The sequence below is a fragment of the Dermacentor albipictus genome, chromosome 1, assembly GCF_038994185.2.
Source record: "Dermacentor albipictus isolate Rhodes 1998 colony chromosome 1, USDA_Dalb.pri_finalv2, whole genome shotgun sequence".
In the NCBI taxonomy this organism is placed as follows: domain Eukaryota; kingdom Metazoa; phylum Arthropoda; class Arachnida; order Ixodida; family Ixodidae; genus Dermacentor; species Dermacentor albipictus.
In genome coordinates this window covers 58,468,075-58,481,996 of record NC_091821.1, presented here as the reverse complement: position 1 = coordinate 58,481,996, position 13,922 = coordinate 58,468,075, and the positions used below count along the sequence as shown (strand labels likewise).

Here is a 13,922-nt window from a genome sequence, read left to right as displayed (position 1 = left end):
CAAGGGCGTGTGTCCCAACTTGCTACTGTGTCCCCGTTGCGCTGAACCTCATGCAGAAGATACCTGTGGTACCACAGTTCTGAAGTGCGCTAACTGTTGCGGCCCTCCCGCAGCCTCGTCGAAAGACTGTCCCCGCATCAAGAAGGAGCGCGCGGTTCTCAAGCAAATAGCCAGAGACAATTCGGCCCACAGGGAGGGAGCCGAAGTAGTCCGACGTCGGCGTCGACGTCGGCACCATCGTACGTCTTCAAAGAAGGCGCATGCGCGAAGCGATAGTACCCGCTCCACTACGGTACCACTTAGTCGCGCCGCGAAAGGGCCCACCCCTTCCACGAGGGAATCAGATAAGACTATTTCTTTAGAGGAATGGCCTACGCTACCGAGCCGCTCCCTTGCTAAGGAACCTCAGAAGGTCGCGGCCCCACCGGAGCCTTCTCCAGCCATTGATAATTCACCTAAAACAGATCGTCAAGTCATCTCGGTGCTACGTTCCCTCATGGAGTCCATCCAAACGATTTTAGTGGACATGGGAACACCGTCTGCTCGAAGCGCACTTAAAGTGCTGGACGCCTTAAGCCCAGTGCTTGAATCCCTCAACTAGAAAGATGGCTACCCATACCCCATCCTTCCGAAAAGAAGTCAAGGCAGCGTCCGTCATCCAGTGGAACGCCAGAGGGCTAAAATCACGAATTTCAGATTTCCGTCAGTATGTGTACACCAATGTGTTTCCACTCATCGTCATTTGTGAGCCCAACTTGTCGAAACCAATCAGACTGTCAGGATACGAATGTTTCATGTCATCAACAAATGGTGCATGCAGCAAAATCATCGTTTTTGTTCGTCGTGAACTCACCTATGTTTTGCAACCAATTGCGCCCCACGACGACAATCAATATATATGCATCGCCGTTAAAAAGAACAAACTCTTGTTTACTCTCATAGGCGTGTATATACCGCCTTCCAGCAATTTCGATACTAAAAGATTAGCGGATATCTTGAGTGTTTGTCCCGCTCCATGGGTCATCATAGGAGATCTCAATGCACACCATCCAGCATGGCGAAGTACAAAGACAAATGCAAGAGGACGAAGATTAGCAAGCATCGCCTACAACTATGGCCGTAGTCTCTTGAACGATGGTAGCCCCACCTTTCTTCGAGGCGTGCCATACGGCAGCTGCCTCGACCTTGCTTTCGTCTCCAACTCTCTCGCTAGATGTGTGAAGAGGTTTGCAGATATTGAGACAGATGGGAGTGATCAGATTCCCACCTATCTGAGCATCAAAGGCTTGTCGTCTAGATCTGGCCCACGGAATACCATTCGGACGATTCAATGGGCCAACTTCAAATCTGATATGGAAGATGCCTGCCGCGAGGGCCTACCCTCTGGGTTAGAGCAAACAATTAAAAATACGATGCAAAACGCCACTCACATGCTGACGATCTCTTACACGCAAAACGACTTCGACATAGAGTTAGAGCGACTTCGAGCATTTCGTCGCCGGTCGGAACGTCAATATCGGCATACAAAATCAATCCATGACCTTAGGGCAGCCAGGAGGATGCAAAAGAAGATTCAGCGTCGAATGGATAGATTAGCGTCAGAACGTTGGACAACGTTTTGCCAAAGACTGGACCCCCGCAAGAAAACGGTGCATTAGGAAAACGCTGCAAGATCTGCGTTGCCTTCCGGAACAGCGTTTTCCATTCAAGGCGCTCGCGCTTTTCCAAGGGCGGCAAGACATCGATGTCGCAGAAGACTTTTGTGCGTGGATGGCAAACCAAGCGACACGTCCAGATCCTCCAGCCCGAGATGACGTTCCCCATTCCCGTGATTGCCGCATGGACCTTCCTTTTACAATGGAGGAGCTCGAGGCGGCACTAGCTTTCTGCAGGCGCTCATCACCTCCGGGTCCAGATGGTATATCATACCGAGCCTTGTGCTATCTCGGAGAATCCGCACGGATAGAATTGTTGAGTCTCTACAACACGTCATGGCAGGAGGGAAATGTTCCTGACGAAAGGAAAGTGAGCCGCCAGGTGCCAATCTTGAAGCAGGGCAAATCCCCGCTAGAGCTCGCCTCTTACCGCCCAATAGCGTTGGCCGGCTGTGTAGGAAAGATAATGGTACGGATGATCCTTGGCCGCCTGGAATGGTACCTTGAACATTACAAGATTTATCCGAATTCCATGGCTGGTTTCCGACGTGACCGCTGTTCCATCGACAATGTAGTTGATCTCGTTTCATATATGTCCAGCACGAAAGGTCCCGAAAACGTTTATCTGCAGCTTTATTCTTAGATGTGAAAGGGGCATACGATAACGTATTACATGAGGCCATTCTCGACGCTCTTGTGACAGATGGCCTAGGTGGTCGAGTATTTTCGTTGATTGCAAGTTACCTATCTGCAAGATCATTCTATGTGTTAACTGACGATGGCCCAACGAAGCGACGCTATACCACTAGGGGCGTTCCTCAAGGCGGTGCTCTCAGCCCGACGCTATTCAACCTCGCTCTTATTGGGCTTGCTGAATATTTGCCAACTACCACCAAATTTCAATATACGCAGACGACAGCTGTGTCTGGACTTCGGCAGTCACACGTCCTCAGATACGTGCACGGCTTCAAAGAGCGGCTACTTTGACAGTGAGCTACTTGTGTGGATAAGGTCTCAGCATATCACCAGAAAAATGCGCCCTAGTGGCATTTACTCGCAAACCAATGACGCCTAATGTCATCTCAATCAATAGACGTACCATTTCCGATGTCAGAACCCACAGATTTCTTGGCGTAATTATCGACCGAGACCTCTGTTGGAGCCCGTACATGGCCTACATGAAACGGCGCCTGACAGCAACCTCCCAGTTGTTTAAATACTTGACAGAAAAGACGTGGGGGATGTCAGTAGACGCAATGCTTAAACTCTACAGAGCTCTCTTTCTCGGTTTTTTAAGATATAGTCTACCTGTACTGAACAACACCTGCAAGACAAATATTCGTGTTCTGCAGGCAGCACAAGCTCAAGCACTCAGAGTCTGCCTTGGCTTGCCCAGATGCACGTCAACAGTGGCAACTATTGCGATTGCTCGGGGCCATCCCATGCAAATTCACATCACGGTGGAAGCCCTGAGAACGCACATCAGACATTTTCACGTGCCCCCTATCACCACCTTGCAACACTACCTACAGACAGGTACCAATCATCATTCTCTAAAACTATCGTCAAGTACAACGACAAACTTCCCTCGGGCTTCACCGCTGCATCTAAACCATTGATACCCCCTTGGTGTCTTGTCATCCCCACAGTCCATCTCAGCGTACCAGGAATCGGGAAAAAGTCTGAGCTATCGTTGCCTGTGCTGAAACAACTGTCTCTGCTTCTTCTGCACGAGAGGTACGCGGACAGTGCACATATTTATACTGATGGTTCCACAAACATCCAGTGTTCGTCCGGTGCTGTGGTCGTACCAGCAAGAGGTATTACCATCAGCTTTAGGACGGACCACCCAACGACATCGACATCTGCGGAACTAGCTGCTCTTCGCGCTGCACTTTGTTTCGTCAATCGGGAGCCACCTCGACAATGGTCAATCTTCAGCGACTCAAAGGCAGCTCTACAATCTGTGCTATCAGCTCTGCGTCGCGGGCCATTCGAACAGGTCGTATTCGATATTAGATGCCTACTCCATACATCACAGGAGAAAGGACACCACGTGACGTTTCAGTGGCTGCCAAGTCACTGCGGCGTCAGAGTAAATGAAGACGCCGATAAAGCCGCTCGGACAGCTCTTGAAGACACACAGGAAGAGGCCATACCACTTTCATGGTCCGACGCAGCCAGCAGACTTCGAGTGCTTGCACGGAAGATCACGCTCTCTCTATGGTGCACACCAAGCAGCTAGACCAACCGGAGCAATCGTCAACACGACCTGCCCTCTTTGATGCATCTCTGTATGCCAACTGGACTCCGCCGAAGTGAGGCCACCCTGCTTTATCGCTTATGGCTAGGGGTGGCCTTCACGAAATCTTACTCGTTTCGCATTGGAATGGCCGACAACGCTCTCTGCAATGCCTGTCTTTGTGAGGAGACGCTGGAACACATTCTGTGCGACTGTCCTGAATATAATGTCCAGAGACAGTCCCTTGCGTCCGTTCTAGCGCACCTTGACAATAGACCATTGTCAGTTGCAACTATTTTCACATATCGCCGACAGAAGACATCGCAGCTGTAGGCAACGAAGGGACTACTTCGGTTTATGAAGGAGACTGGCTTGGACAAGCGGCTGTGACAGTGATACCGCGCAAGAGTGACACACTGTAACTAACGATGTGTGTGCCGTGTTATGTGCTCCCTATTTCTTGTCCCCATCTTTCATCCCCCCATCCTGCTCCCATATGTAGGGTAGTGAAACGGTTAAGCTAAACTGGTTAACCTCCCTGTCTTCCTTCTCCACTTTTTCCTTCCTTCCTTGAAAGCGACCTGCGATGGGGACACAGTGCGCCGAGCGCTGATAGTTTCGTGAGCGTTGTGTTCTCTCCGCGTAGTTGGCGTTGAAGCGAGAGGTAGCACGTACGTCAATTCGCTCGCTACTGCGGGCCCTATCTTGAAAGCGATCGTCTTACCTGACGGACGAACGGAGGGACGGACAGACGGATGGACAGACGGACGGGTTTCCTCGTTGGGTAGGCAAAGAAATGCTTACGCGTTTGAATGATGTTGCAAATCGATGTTGCAAATGGATTGAAACATTATATCTAGGGTCGAATGTGTGGCGCGAAGCCCGATAACGTAATGAGAGGGACTGTGGAGAGGAAGATGCGTTATTTCCTGTAGCCCTCTAAGGGGCATGGCTCAGCGTCTATATTAACGTAATAGCGGAGAGGCGTTAGGCCTGTAGCAAACAAGAAGAGAGCGATAAAGATTACAAATAGTGCGCGAAGAACCTTCGATCAATTGAGGCATTTGCGCCATACTCCTCTGAGAAGCATGTTCGGATTCGTTCGCTCGGCACATCCACGAGTGCTTCGCAGCTCTGTGTTCGTTATGAGACCAGCGCATCGCTGAATGTTTATTGTTTCTCTTCTCTCGCACAGTTGCCTCAAATATTGCAGGGGGGTTATTCGGTAAGTTTCCATCTAGTGGACAAGTCTATTTTGTCTGCTGCTGAAGTACCCCACGCGTACCCCAGCACAGTCAGTGAGAGCTTGAGCAACAAACTAAATGGACATGCCCGCTAGGTGGACACTTACAAAACTATTCTTTAAAGAATCGTTTAAAGATTCTTTAAAGCAAAACTGATGGTCTGTCGTGTTTCTCAACACAAGACACACGATGAAGCGAAAACCACCCAGTCCCCCTCCCCCCCCACCCCTTTAGGGGCTCACTACACGTACTGTCCTCTAACGGTCGCTGTATTACGATATAGAAGCTGGTTTGGGTTAGACTGTATAACAAATGTCCACAAGCTGTGCACGAACCGGTGCAGCTGCGACGATCACACCTGCGGCGCGCCTTGAGAGCATCTGCGACATCGGCGGGTCTTGACACGCACACTCGCATTCGCACACCGCTCGGCTAAGGCTGCCATTTAGTATCACAGAGCTGAAGCGAATAAAGAATAGAAAATTGTTGCGCACACACGGTCACGGTGCCTTCCGCGTCGCTTCGCTGCAGCGTCGCTTCCGACATCCGGTAACGTCACAGCTAAGCCGACGTGTGAGGTCGCAACCGATGACGCAAGCATGGAGGAAGAAAAAATGTACGCAAGCAATAAACGGTGCTTGCGCGCAAGACGGAAAGAATAGCGCCACTCGAATTTGCTGTGCAGCGCCCAGAAAACGACCTCCTCCCACCCGTGTTTCTCAACTTTATTATTGCTTTCTTTTTGTTCTCTTTTAATTCTGTTTCTGCTATCCAGGGGTCGGGGGGGCGTGACTTTTTGCATTAATTGTTTTGCGAAAAGTCTCTGCATTGCAGATAGTAGTCTGAAGAAATAGACATAAGCTCTCGACAGCCTCACACGTATGGCGATACTATACGGGCACACACACACACACACAAATGGAGGGTGAAGGAGCGGGTATTGGATGTGTTGTGGGTGCGTTGAAACGTGGAAATATTCATTTCTGTCGCCGTAAATGTGCGCACTTACCCGAAATAGACAGATTGGTCAAGTGGCCGAACTTGCGATTTCAGTTAGTTTTGGTTAATTTTTGTGACCAGAAATAAAGAGTCAAAGACCCGCCGTGGTTGCTCAGTGGCTATGGTGTTAGGCTGCTGAGCACGAGGTCGCGGGATCGAATCCCGGCCACGGCGGCCGCATTCCGATGGGGGCGAAATGCGAAAACACCCGTGTGCTTAGATTTAGGTGCACGTTAAAGAACCCCAGGTGGTCGAAATTTCCGTAGTCCTCCACTACGGCGTGCCTCATAATCAGAAAGTGGTTTTGGCACGTAAAACCCCATAACTTAATTTTTTTAAATAAAGAGCCAAAACATATGTGGCTGACACAACATTCCATATCTCGTGACTGTTGTCTGCTTTTTTAAAGAAAATAAAAAAAAGGAAGGGAAAAAATGCCGCCATTGGCTTCCACAAGTATGAGCTCCCTTGCGCTAACGCGATATGTATGGCATCTTTCAGTTAGACGAGTCAGAGGTCGCATTTTCCTCCCTTTGTTCCAGGTCTTTTTGCCGTTGTGTCACTTATCTCACAAATACTACCAAGAGAAGAAATAGCGCCGAAGCATATCGTAAATGTCAGGAGAGAGGCTGATACCTGAGCGTCGGCAGGAGAAAGAAAATGCAGAGAGAGAGAGGAAGAAAGAAATAAAGAAAGAATAGATGGTATTTTGAGAGAGAGAGAAGATTAGGCAGCTTCGGCAACGGCGCTCAGTTTGGGTTTGCTGCTGAGCGCCGCTGAACGTGTTCCGGCGTGGTCTAGTGGCTAGGATATCTGGCTTTCACCCAGAAGGCCCGGGTTCGATTCCCGGCGTCGGAAGTATGTGTGGTCTCATGGTGTAATGGTTAGCACTCTGGACTTTGAATCCAGCGATCCGAGTTCAAATCTCGGTGAGACCTTTCTTTTTTTTTTTTCCCCCTACCGATTTTACAGCCCATTGCTTTCATATGTTTGTGTTTCCTGTGGGCTGATATATACATCTGTTTTACGTTCTCCTACGCTGAAGCAAGCCACCATCGACAAAACAATCGAACTCATCTAGGCTTTCCATACGAAGCCCCGCAGTGGTCGTTATTTATTTATTTTTTGTTTAATAAACGTCTTTGTCTCGTTCACTTCTGCGTTTATTCGTTTGCGTTCGTGCTCTGTTATCCCACGTTTTTCTCGGCACTCAAAAGTAGTGACGAAGAAGTGTTGGTGCTAGATGGCGGTATGTTTAAAAGCCCAAAACGTGTGGCTTTATTTTATTATTTATCATTTTATTGTTATTTCTTGTATTTATTATTTATTTATTATTATTTATTTATTATATTTATTATTTTATTAAGCTCATTCCATTGTGCGATACCGTACAAGTCTATGTCTATCTCTATGTATATGTCTATGCAGACAACATAGCATTATTTGCATCTGCGAGTGATATTTACTTATTACAACCCGCCGTGGTTGCTCAGTGGTTATGGTGTTGGGCTGCTGAGCACGAGGTCGCGGGATCGAATCTCGGCCACGGCGGCCGCATTTCGATGGGGGCGAAATGCGAAAACACCCATGTACTTAGATTTTAGGTGCACGTTGAAGAACCCCAGGAGGTCGAAATTTCCGGTCTGTGAAGGAGTACATTTACGTAGGTGAACTAATCAGAGGGAACTCTGACCATGGGAAGTAAATTCAGAGAAGAATAAAAATAGCTTGGACCGCACACGGCAGACATCGTGAGCTCTTGACTGGAAGCTTACCGTTATCATTGAAAATGAAGGTATACAATCACTGCATTTTACCGGTGCTGCCATATGGGGCAGAGACTTGGAGACTGACAAAGAAGCTTGAGAACAAGTTAAGGATCGCGCAAAGAGCGATGAAACGAAGAACGCTAGGCATAACTTTAAGAGACAGAAAGATAGCGGTTTGGATCAGAGAGCAAACGGGTATAGACGATGTTCTAATTGACATTAAGAGAAAAAGAATGGCGCTGGGCAGGTCATGCAATGCGCAGATTAGATAACCGTTAGACCATTAGGGTGACAGAATGGGTATCAAGAGAAGTGGAAGCGCAGTAGAGGACGGCAGAAGACTAGGTGGTGCGACGAAATTAGGAAATTTGCAGGTGCTAGTTGGAATTGGTTGGAGGAGGACAGCGGTAATTGGAGATCTCAGGGAGAGGCCTTCGTCCTGCAGTGGACATAGAATAGGATGATGATGACGACGAGGACGATGATGATGATGATGTGAACGCGTCAAAGCATTCCGAACCACCAGCAACAAGAACCTCGACCGGCAGCTCCTATGCGTGATCAGTCGCCGAATCCGCATCCATCCTACATTTCGCCGAGGCGCCGCTCACTAAGTCCGCGACAGGAAAACTAGAGCCAGCGACCTGTGGAGGCAAGGCCGCTTACGCCCGGAAAACCGAAGGCCCTCCATCGCTAACCCGACGAGACGACGGCAGTGACGCAGCGACGAACAAATGCAGTGACGGCGACGTTACTTTTTAGTTGTGTGTCATTGTGGACGACTTCGAAGTGACTGCGTTGATCGACACTGGTGTGGACAATTCAGTTACTAGCAGTGTACTTGCCAGAAAATCGAAGAAGGAATTGACCCATTGGACCAGATCTCCGATACGTAAAGCCGGGGGCACTTAGTCGAGCCCGTAGGAATGTGCACAGCAAGAATTGAAGTTAGAAGCTTTATGAACGTCAGCAGCTTTAGTGTTCTTCCCGAGTGTTCGCGTGATTTTATCCTGGGCATGAACTTTTTAAAAGTAAATGGCGCAATCATCGATTTGCAAGAATGCCGCGTGTTGTTTTCTGCGGAAAATGCTGTTGCCATTTCTGATGTGGAACAACCATATATTTCCTCTCTGCGTATTGTGGATGAACACTTGATGGTGCCGGCAAGGTGAAATGTGGCTGTCGTTGTAAGGAGTGTCGCGTTCCGCAACTATAAGGGACTTGCAGACGGAAATATCGGGCTGCTACTGGAAAAGCAAATCTGCGTGGCAAGGGGCCTGTTCACCTGCGTAACGGATGTGCGGATGTCCTCTTGACCAACTTTGACAATGAGGCACAACACGTAGCGAAGGGAACAGCAATAGCATCTCTTGGTGAATATGTACGAGTTACGGATGTATCAACTCTCGATATACCATCACCAGCCTCTGTATCTGTGTCCTTGTATTATCGATATCGACCGAGAGCTGTCATCACCACAAAGAAATGCGATTATGAGCTTTGTCAATGAGTTCGCTGGGTGCTTCTCTATTTCGTCGAAGGTCCAGCGTACTCCGGTTGCAAAACACCGCACTGTGGACGAAGAATCTGTAAAACCAGTGCTCCAACATCCGTACCGAGTGGCTCTAAAAGAAAGGGAAGCGATACGAAGTCAAGTGCAGGAAACGCTCAAGGACGTCTTAATATAGCCATCCAATAGCCTGTGGGAATCCCCGGTAGTTCTGGTGAAAAAGAAGGGTAACACCCTATGCTTTTGTGTTGATTACAGGAAACTCAACATCGTCACGAAGCGGGATGTTTATCCACTCCCACGCCTCGACGAAACCTTGGACAAACTACGCGATGCTCACTTATTTTCTCTGGATCTTAAAAGCGGGCACTGGCATATGGAAGCAGACGAGCGAGATTGCGAAAAAACGGAATTTGGGACACTGTATGGTCTATACGAGTTTCAGGTGGTTCCATTTGGTCTGTGTTCTGCGCCCGCCACCTTTCAGTGGAGGATGGACACTGTTCTCTCCGGACTGAAATGGCAGTCGTGCCTCGTCTACCTTGATGATGTGGTGGTCTTTTCCACTACATTCGAGCAGTACATGCAGCGACTGAGAGCAGTTCTGTATGCCATTCGCACGGCGAGATTGAACATAAAACATGAAAATTTTCACTTCGGTTCTCGCGAGCTCCGCTTTCTCGGGCACATTGTCAGTGTTGAAGGGGTCCGACCAGACCAAGAGAAGATCATAGCAGTAGAGAAGTTCCCCAAGCCAAGAGAGAGAAAAAAAAGCTATCAGACGTTTCCTGGGACTGTGTGCCTACTACAGGCGTTTCGTAGAAAACTTTTCTAAAATTGCCGAACCACTCACGCGACTACAAAAGAAGATGTCCCTTTCATGGGCAGAAAGAACAAGAAGCCGCCTTTTCTGAGCTACGACAACGTTTGCAGAGTCCTCCCATACTTGCCCATTTTGACGAGCATGCCGAAACAGACATCCACACCGACGCGAGTAACGTTGGTCTCGGCGCCATACTTATTCAGTGGCAGAATGGAGAAGAAAAAGTCATTGCGTACGCAAGTCGTACTCTATCGAAAGCCGAGACAAATTACTCAACTACAGAAAAGGAATGTCTGGTGGTTATATGGGCCAACAGCAAGTTCCGCTCATATTTGTACGGCAGACCATTTCGAGCCATCAGCGACCATCATTCGTTGTGCTGGCTGGCGAACCTCAGGACCCTTCTGGAAGGCTCGCAAGATGGAGCTTGCGTCTACAGGAATATGACATACCGGTCGTTTACAAGTCCGGTCTCAAGCACAATGATACTGATTGCTTGCCACGCGCACCGATCGAATCTACGTCTCCTGAATACGAGCAAGATTTCCCGTTCCTTGGGGCTGTGAATACATCGGAAATGGCTCATCATCAGCGTACCGAGCCGGAATTACCCCTGTTCATCCAGCATCTGGAGGGTCGACAAGTGAAAGTTCCTCAAGTTTTCATCTGTGGATTATGTTCGTATGTCCTCAAGGACGACGTCCTCTACAAAAGAAACTTCTAGCCCAGTGGTGAGACGTTTCTACTTCTCGTGCCATCATCGCCACGAGCTGAGATCTTAGAAGCTTACCATGATGACCCTTCAGCTGGTAACTTAGGCGTTAGGAGGATTCTGGCGAGAATCCGCCAAAATATTATATACTGGCTAAAGTTGATGAATTCAGTGCAGCACTATGTCAAACCGTGCCGAGGTTGTCAAAGGCGCAAAACACTCCACTCAAACCAGCAGGCCTTCTGCAACCAATACAGCCACCAGCAATACCATTTGCGCAGATAGGAGTGGATTTACATGGGCGATTTCCCGTTTCGTCCTCAGGAAAGCGGTGGAATGTGGTAGCAACCGATTATCTGAGCGGTACGCCGAGACTACTTCTATCACAAAAGCAACTGCCATTGAAGTGGCTCAGTTTTTCGTAACACACATAGTATTACGACATGGCGCACCTAAGGTTGTCATAACAGACAAAGGAACAGCTTTTATGGCCCGTTTGATGCAGTCTGTTATGAAACTAACACATACTGATCATAGAAAAACCACTGTATACCATCTGCAGACAAACGGCCTGACTGAAAGGCTCAACAGAACGCTCGCCGACATGATCGCGATGTACGTGGACATAAAGCATCGAACGTGGAACAGTATTCTACCATACGTTACCTTTGTGTATAATAAATAGTGCAGTGCAAGAGACGACACATTTCATGCCATTTGAACTTGTTTACGGTCGGACAGCGACAACGACACTGGACGCGATGTTACCTGTGAACAACAGCGAAGACAATTCTGACTTTATTGAATGCATCGAAAGGGCAGAAGAAGCACGACAGTTGGCAAGGCACCGGATCGTACAACAGCAATACGTCGACGCAAACCGGTATAACCTAAGGCGAAGCGAGGTGCAGTGCAATGCTGGAGACAAAGTGTCGGTTTGGACGCCTATACGTACGCCTGGCCTTTCGGAAAAGCTACTGCGCCGTTATTTTGGCTCATATAGAGAAATGCGCCGGCTAAGCCCCTTAAGCTACGAGGAGAGAGAGAGAGAGAGAAAGGAAAGACAGGGAGGTTAACTAGAGAAAATCTCCGGTTGGCTACCCTGTACTGGGGGAGGGGCAAGGGGATGCGATAGGTGAGAGAGAGAAGGATTTTTTTTAATAAAAAAAGAAAAAAAAGAACTACACACACACATGCACGTGCACACAAACTGTTTCTGTGGGCACTGTCACGCAGCCCGTAAAGGCGTTCCTAGTGTTATGCAGTGTCACCGTACAATCCTGCGTCACACAGTGAAGTCACAATTTGTCAGAAAGTCCAGTGTTAATGTACGCGAGCTCATTTGTCCATGCTAGCCCTTGCCTAAAATAAAAATTGAATTTGATTGTATATTTCCGTCAAATGCCAAACTCCTGCCCACTACATATTTAAATGGCATGCTACGAGATCATTTACAACAATTGCGAATAGATCATGTGATCGCGACTAATGCGTCAATGAGTGAGGCGAAAGCGGGTGTGGGCATTTTATCCGAGTCCCTATCCTGGTCATATGTACTACGCCTTCCGGGTTTCTCACCCATATTTCTGGCTCAACTATCAGCCGTCATCCTAGCTCTTCGAAAACTTCCTGCAAATTATTCAACAGCGGGTATAGTGACTGATTCAATGTCAGTATGCACATCACTCCATCTTCATACCCCCCCTCCCCCTAGTGTAGCCAACACATTTAAATCATTAATCCCCTCAAACTTAAGTTTGGTGCGGTTGGTATGGGTTCTAGGCCATCGTAGTACATTCTTCAATAAAATGGCAGACACACTTGCGCGGATATCTCTTGATGGACCAGCTATGTCCTTTATGCCTACTTCGGCTTATGTCAATGCGATGAGGTTTAGAAAATTTTCTATTTTCCAAGATTATGCAAAACTGACAATCTAAACGTCGGAACTTAATCATTTCTCCTTTTCATGGGACAATAAATGGTGTCCCACACGTGAATTAGAAATCTCCATAACAGAATTACGATGCTGCATCCCACCATTAAATTTTTAGCTGTACAGCCAGGTCTGGTCTGGCACCGTCCCCTGTGTGTCTACCTGCCAGGAACGCGAAAACATTGATCACTTCCTAATAGCATGCCGTCGATTTAGGAATCAGAGGAAGAAATCATAATTTTCATTCCCAAAATTGGGTATTTCTTTAACTACTCAAAAATATCTATCCTCTCCTTCGGGGCTTATTCATTGGGCTTTAGCCACAGGAACATCTGCATGGCCATTTGCGACTATCTCTGTGGCACAACAAGATTACCATGTTAACTCTCGATATCAATAATTGGATAGATCATTAAATCATTGATTGTGTGTTCTAAATGATTAACGCCATCCAAAAATAAACGCAAAATTTGGTGTTTATATGTAATCACAAACATGTTAATTTCTGTATCTGCCATGTAAATCTATTTTTTAATTAACATGAACGTTATACGTCACCCTGATTTACTTTTCTGCTTAGGTTTTTCTCTCTCCCCTTCCCTTTAACCTTCAACCGCCGGGTTCTTGGCCAATTTCCCGTAGTGGGTAAGCGTCACAAGCGAGGAGCAAGCAAGCAAGCTAACGCGTGGCACAGGTATAGTTAGACAAATAAAGTGAACTCACAGTGTAAAAAAAAAACAAAGAAAAAAACGGGGAATTTCTATTTTGATCAGATAAATGTTCTTTAAGCGGGGAAGAAAACAGTAGTTGTTTGATTTTAAAGAATTTTTTTTCTGTTTATACCAAAAGACAGAGTTTTCCTTGATTTTATCAGATTTGACAATTTGCAGTAAAGTGAAAATTGTGCCATCAATATTGTAATTGAAATAAGATTTGGTAATCTCCTTACTATCCTCAAATGGCACTTGCTTGAAGTTCCATCACCCCCCTACGTGTAGGCAGATAGATAGCATATCAGTTAGCCAGTCGGTC

At 47.5% G+C, this 13,922-nt stretch overlaps 2 non-coding genes across 2 annotated transcripts; both read left to right on the top strand.

Moving 5' to 3' along the window:
- Positions 1-6,926: 6,926 nt before the first annotated feature.
- TRNAE-UUC (transfer RNA glutamic acid (anticodon UUC)) lies at positions 6,927-6,998 on the top strand. The gene has a single exon. It is a non-coding gene; the product is annotated as a tRNA-Glu (tRNA).
- Positions 6,999-7,006: 8 nt separating this feature from the next.
- TRNAQ-UUG (transfer RNA glutamine (anticodon UUG)) lies at positions 7,007-7,078 on the top strand. Its single transcript has one exon. It is a non-coding gene; the product is annotated as a tRNA-Gln (tRNA).
- The last annotated feature ends 6,844 nt before the right edge of the window (positions 7,079-13,922 follow it).